The sequence below is a fragment of the Leptonychotes weddellii genome, chromosome 6 (assembly GCF_054177405.1).
Source record: "Leptonychotes weddellii isolate Sample4059 chromosome 6, ASM5417740v2, whole genome shotgun sequence".
NCBI lineage: Eukaryota > Metazoa > Chordata > Mammalia > Carnivora > Phocidae > Leptonychotes > Leptonychotes weddellii.
This window is the reverse complement of record NC_138374.1, coordinates 931,150-938,221: the sequence shown is the minus strand read 5'-3', so window position 1 is coordinate 938,221 and position 7,072 is coordinate 931,150.

Here is a 7,072-nt window from a genome sequence, read left to right as displayed (position 1 = left end):
AAGTGAGGAAGAACAATCTGGACAGGAAGGAAAAGCGACACCAGGTGGAAGGCCTGGTCTTTCACCAAGGTGAACGCCGAGTTTGACTGAGCTTCCTACGGATGGGGAACTGAGCACAGGCCCCTAAAATAAGAACCAACGGGTTCCAAAGAGGACCAGAGCAGCCACTTGGGCCCCCAGGAGGGCAGACCGCACCCATCAGCCCCGCAGCAAGGCCCTCGGGGTGGGGCCGGAGCCGCCATGCTCCCCACGCACGTGGGTGGGAAGCCGAGCGCCCTCCAAGCAGCCAGCTCTGGGATCAAGCATCTACGCACCCCTCAGCAACCCGCGGCTGGTGGCAGTCGCACCAGCAGCCCTGGGGAGGGGTCAGGGGAAAGATGCCAAGTCCCCACTTACAATGAAGGAAGACCGGGGAATCGTGCGGTGGTTACGTGTGTGACAGGCGGTGCCTGAGAAGAGTAACGCAGAAATAAAAGCACAAACCAGAGACGTGGTGTCATCCCCTGCACGGCAGCTTGTCCCCAGAGGATGACGAGGGCACGTGTGGTCTCCCATCCAAGCCCATCGCCCTGTGCACCGAGCCCGGAGGGTCCTGCCCTCAACAGCCACACCTGCTGTGCAGCTGCTCAGCCCTCCCGACTCAGAGTGGATCCGAGGACGGGCAGCAGGACAGGCAGACTTCTGGGCCCCACCCCAGACCTGCTGAATCAGAATCTGCCCCCTTCCCTGAGGACCCACGACGGCTGGAGACCCTGCTCGGGCTGCCCTGACCCTGTGCAGAATGAGCGCTATTCCACGGCTCTGCTTCCCTCAGACCATCAGCCCCAGAGAGAAGCCCTGAGCAAAAACTACCCCCGTTGCATTCTTACATTACTTTTTGACTGGAAAGCTGGGTGGTTAAATTTTTAAAAGAAAATCGGCTTATTTTTAGCACTTTAAAACACACAACCAGATGGACAGGCATGCAGAGCTGACGTGACAGTAGGTCCCAAGTCCATTCTAGGACCAGCCACGGGGAGAGAAACACATCGAGCTCCATGGCTGCCCACAGGCCCTCCGGGACCCAGAAACCCAGGAACGAACATGCCAGGGGGCTTTCCAAAGGGACTGCATGCCCTCCTACCCAACTGGAACCCAATACCCTCCCCCACACCAAGGGCCTCGGCACCGTTTCCGCCAGCTGGCAAAGGACCCCACGGTGTGCAGCCACCAGGCTTCTGGCCACCAAGGGAGACCTGCAGCGTGGGGAGTGGGTGTGAACTGCCATTAGCCCGAGTGTGGGCCCCACAAAAAACCGCCACCCTGTCTTCCCAGTCGGGAGGGAAGGAAACAGACTCCTAATAACCAGGGGCCAGACTGGCCCCAGAAACTTGGGCCCCATCAGCATTATGGGGCCAGCCACACATGCGCCCAGAGGCTCTCCTCAGCCCTGCGAGCTCTCAGGAACACAAAGGAAAAAGTGGGGCATAAACACCATACGGTAACGGACCATCCTTCCTGGCGGTTCATGGCGGAGCACCGAGAAAAGCCAAGCAAAGCAACTCAAAAACTCTGGCAACCAGCAAGGGTCTCCAGCACAGTGGCCACTTCTAGGAGGAGTGTTTTAAAAAGAAGAGTGTGCCTTCATCCCAGCACTGATCAGCGTGAAATACGATGGGGAAAGAGATCCTGTTGACGGTTCAACAAAACCCAGCAACCAACACACAGTAAAGGGCATTTTAAACTTAGAAACAGTCAAAATGTGCTCAACTTCAGAAAGCATGGGACCCCCAGGAGGAAGACCCTCTAGCTGCCGGGTCACACGGTGTTCTGAATGGACTGGAAGTTTCAATCTGTGTATAACCGTAGGTAAAAATAAAGCTTTGGTAGCCACTCTTGCTCCTGGCTGATATTCCAAGAAATGGTTAGACCTTGCAATAGAAGGAGGCACAGACGTGGGCTTACCAACGGGGACAGGGCACAGCAGTAACACGACACCAAGGCCGGAAACTGCCGGAAAGGAAGCTATCGATGAATCTGACCACACAAAAATTAAACACATCCATACAAAAAAACCCCTAGCAGCGTTGCAAGATAAATGGCAAACGTGCGTGGGGTGGGGGGGGGCGCTGTGCCAGGGTACGGCTTTGCAGACCCGGAACGGGGCAAAGACACGGGACCGCCACAGTCCCAGCGGGAGGCAGGGGCTCAGCTGGGTGCCAGAGCTCCCCAAGAGACAAATGCCCCGACGTGAGAAGCAAAGACATGGTCAATCCCACCAGCAGTCAGAGAAACTCAAAGCATTCATACAATCCTTTCACCTTTCAGACTGTCAGAAATCTGAAGCATCGCTAACAGCCAAAGCTGGTGAGGATTCAGGGAAAGAGGACTTTTGAGCATGCCCAGAACAAGCCATGGCCGTGCGTCCCGGCCACTCAGTGCTCTGCCCTCCTCGTCTCTCTCCTGTCTGCTGCCGGTCCCCCACGTGCCCCTTCGTCTGCTTACCCCGCACACAGCAGCCACATCTTGAGTGGCCGCCATGGAAGGCGCGCCCAGGACAGCACCTGGTGCACAGAGGGACGGTTCCTACGGGCGCCAGCAGGTCAGCTGGTCGAGGTGCCTTACGTGGACACAGTTCTGGGGTGGCAGGTCGTTCCTCCATGCAGGAACATGAGCACACAGAGATGTTCATTGCCAGGTTTGTGATATTGTGTTTGTGAAGAAAGTGGAAACATCCCAGTGTCCTACAGCAGGAAATGAGGTGAGCAGAGAACATCATGTCTACCCGGAGCAAGGCTGAAGGGCAGGGACTTGGCCCTGGCCACCCGTCAGAACCACCAGCCGGACAAGATAGGCGTGCCGAGCTCCACCCCCAACGGGAATTCCTGGGGGGCGGGGACCAGGCATCCGTAGTTTTAAGGGCACCATGGAGTCTAGCTCCCAGCCAGGCTTGAGGGCCGCTCTTGTGAATCCAGCCAACAAATGCTGTAGATCTATCAGATGTTGGCGACATCCCGCTAAGTAAAAAAGCGGGTTACGACCAAACCATATATGGAATGCGATCCCATTTCTGCATCAAAGGAAAAAAGTGTGTTTCTCCACGGCTGGAAGTGTGAGAACATTCCTAGAACAAAGCTGCAGAAAACGCACACTGACATGTTCGCTGCGGAGAGTCTCGGTGCTAAACCTACACGTCTGGATTTTCCTATTTAGGGCAATTTTAGGAAAAACAGGAAAGCATACACATGTATACATTTTAATGCTTCTATAATTAGAAATAAACAAAGGATTTCTTTTTACATTTTAAGAAAGGTGACTTGAGAATCTGGTGGCCTCCCGTCCTGGCGTGCTGCCCACCCACTCAACAGTCCCGGGCGAGGTGTTCTGCGGCCTTCAAGGACTCCTTATTCCCAGTCTTCTCTGGGGGAGCAAACCTCGCAGTGATTAGTGGTCCCCCACTAAGAAGCTAACGTCACATTGGGTTTGAGTGCTGGCCATGACTATGGAGAAGGGCGGGCGCCCCACTGGGTTGCGGACCTGCTCAGGGGGGCAGCTGGAGCCCCCTCAGCACCGCTCAGCAGCCTCATGACCAAGACCGTGTGGACCGTGTGGACGAAGGGGCTCGCGAAATAGCGCGAAACAGAGCGGCTCTGGGGCAAGGCAGCCGAGGAAAGACAGGTCCCTGGCAGGTTCGGCCCCTGAAATCCACGGCTCCCCGAAGTCAGCGAGGGACGGGAGCGGAGGAGGTGTGGCGTTAGGGGGAGAGGGAAAGGTGCCCCTGGTTCCAGCGTGAGACAGAGGTGCAGAGAATCTGCACCTGTGCCCGGCACCTGCCAAGTACCCACAGGGGCTCCAGACTCCGCGGGACCGACGGAGGCGAGGACACTTCTCTATCACAACCACGCTTTCTAGTTGGGGTTTACCTGGCACTCTGTGAAACTGCCTTTTTCTTTTCTTTTATCCTTTTCTCTGCATACCAAACTTGATATATTAATTGGGAGTTTTAACCCAAAAAATTCATCAGAAGGTCTTTCATTGCCATAGCAACCGTGCAGTCCCGGTTAATGCATGTCCGCAGCACAACACGGCTGCCTCTTCAGGCCCACTCAGCAGCGGGGCCGGCAAAGTGATGCAGCCCCGTCCGGGGGGGCCGGGGGCGACCTCACACCGGCCTGGAAGAGAGCTGGGGCTCAGGGGCCACGCCTGCCCCCGACTCGCCTTCCTCCGTCCCAAACCCCATTCCCTATTCCTTAAATAAGCCCACGGCCCTCTCTGCAAGCTCGTGCCGAGATGCTCGAGCCGTAGGTGCCCCGACGATGGAACGCACATGCGGGACGACGCGGCTGTCCGGCCAGATGACGCGGACGGCTGCCGCGCCCAAGCTCACCAAACAACGCCTGGGTAAGTCCCAACGGTGGGTTCAGTTTGGGGATGTGGCCGCCGTGCCAAGTGATGAGCAAATAACTGATGTCACATGTCCTAAAGAGCAAGCACCTGTAGCAGACTCAGCGCCCCACCTCCCACCTCCCGAAGCAGCTGCGGCCTCCGCCGACCCACTGCAGGCAAATGCAGGGGTTGGGGGATGCGCCGAATAATTCTCAAATCAGATTGCGAGCAGCATCGACAGATTCTGTGCTCTTTTTGCCTTTTTAATGATCCATGAAATCTGAGACATAACACACTGTGAGCCAGTAGAAAAATCCTACGTTAAAAAGCTGAAGGCAGCCCCCGAGCAACATCAGTTTCTCTACTCCCGAGTTCTCTGCCTCAGAGAGCACAAGGCTAGGGCATGGAAAGAGTGGCCAGCTCTTGGCTGACCCAGCGAGCACGGAACTCAGATGTGTTTCTCAGACACCTTCTCATCGTGCCGCCAGAGAAGCTTCCTGAGCAGTTCCTAATGCACTCTGAGCTTTCCTTACTCGGAATATTTATGTTGAAAACAAAAATGCATGACATAGGAAAGAGTCACAGCCCTGAGTTCTGCTGCCCCAGAGCTCAGGGCACAAGGACGGCAGACCCAGAACACACCGGACTGATGGGGCGGGTCCGAATGCCCCTCCCCTGCTGACCGTGGCCACACTCAGCAGCCCGGCACCCCCTGGCCAGCCCACGGCAGCCTCTCCGTCACTCCGATGACCACCCGCACACGGCCTGCGCACTCACCACCACTGAGGCCTGAGGTCGTACTACTGTGATTTCCTATTATGCTTAAATTATTTATCACAACAAATAGTTTGGGCTCCTGTGCTGAGCTGTGCTCTAAAATTATAAAAGACCCATCTTACCTCTGCAGGCTGCCTACAGATGAAAAAATGCATATTTCAACTATTTTGAGAAAATGTCAAAAAAACATCAAATGTGTCATCATTGTACCATTTAAACTATCTCCATGACATCCGTAGAAAAGAGCTGTATGTTTGCGTGCGAATGTATCCCGGTGCCCCAGAGGCAGACCTTCCCTGCAGGCAGCTGCCAAGTGAGAGGTGGTCGGTCACGTGTTTTCCATGGGCACCTGCCTCCGCGGGGCCACTCAAGAGATACGGGTGGGTGGTCTGGGTCAGCAGCTTTACCTGCAGGAGGACCTGAAGGGAAACTCTCAAAGGGAGTTCCCAAAGGGCAGGTCTCCCCACAAAGGCAGAGCCATCTCCACCGCACATCTGAGCCCAAAGGTTGGGCACGTGGGGCCACACCACACTGTCAGCCGCAGACTGAGAGCTCCCGGAGCCAGGGACCCCCCACACCTGTGGGGCAGGCATCTTCCTTCGCAAAAGCGGCACACCACAGGTGCAGAGTAGACCAAGCCTGCACACCACCCCTAAAAGGAAAATGAACACATGCAGCCCTCGCCACAGCGGGCGGCTAAGCGGGGACCACTCCGACCATGGACCCTCACCCCGCAGGGCGGGCCGGAGCCCACTCCCGCCGCTGCGCCGCCACTGGACACGGAGGAGGCAGGAGGGAGCCCTGGATGCGCGTGGGCACCGCAGGCACCATCCGCGAGTTTCCTCGGAAACCGAGACGCCCCGGGATGCCTTCCCACCCGGGTGGGCGCAGTGTCTGCACGCGAGGAAATCCTACTGCCGCGGCCCCTCTGCGAGAACGCGCAGGGTCCCCATGCGGCGCGGGTCCCCACGCTGTCCCCGGAGCAGCCCGGGGCCCCCGCCGTGCGGCCGCGCTCACCGTCCTCCTTGTCGTCAAACACCGGCCTCCGCGCCGTGGCCGCCGACATGGAAGAGCCCATCCTCTTCTTCCACTTGCTCCACGGAAACAGGGGGCGCGGCTGCGCGCGGGCATCGCCCGCGTCCCGGGCCCGGGGCTGGCCGGCGGCGGGCGGCGGCGGGGCCGGGGGCGCGTCGGGGCCAGAGGGGCGCGCGCGGCTGGGGGGCGGCGAGCCGGGCGGCGCCGCGGCACTGCTGCCCCTACGCTCCGCGCCGCTCCTCATCGCCGGGCCTGGGTGCGCGCCGCGGCCGGAGCCGGGGACATGGCCCGCCCGCAGGGCGGGGAGCGGGAGCCGTTGACAGGGCTCGCCGAGCGCCCCGGCCTCGGCGCTGGCGGGTCCTGGCCACCGGGCCGGTTCCGCCGACTGCCAGCGCGCGGGGGTGGGGCCGGGGCGGGGCTGGCGGGAGGAGTTGGGGTGGAACCGAGCGCTGGGGGCGGGACGGGGCGGAGGCCCGGCGGGCTGGCGCGGGAGGTGGCGCGCCACGCCTCGTGCCCACCGCCCACCTCGGGAGGGGCCTGGTCCGCACCGACACTGGGGCCGCCACACCGCCTAGGAGGCGGAGACGAGAGCGAGGGAGGGAAGGCCACGATTCCCTCCGGGTATCCTGGGACCCCAAAAGGATGGGAAGAGTCCCTCTCTGCAAGGCGGCGGAGACTCGGGGCTCCCCTTGGGTCTCCCCACGCCCGCGGCCTCCACGAACAAAGCCGGCCGCCCGATGTGGGGCAGCCTTGAACTTGACCCTGCGGCTCTGCGCTTGTCGAGGCCGCGCGCCGGGCCCGGGAAGAGACGCTGGGAAACGGCCGCGCGGGGGCCGAGGCTGGGTTGGGGTCAGCGCGTGCAGGCCGGTTGTCCCGGCCGGGTGCCCATCCCGCC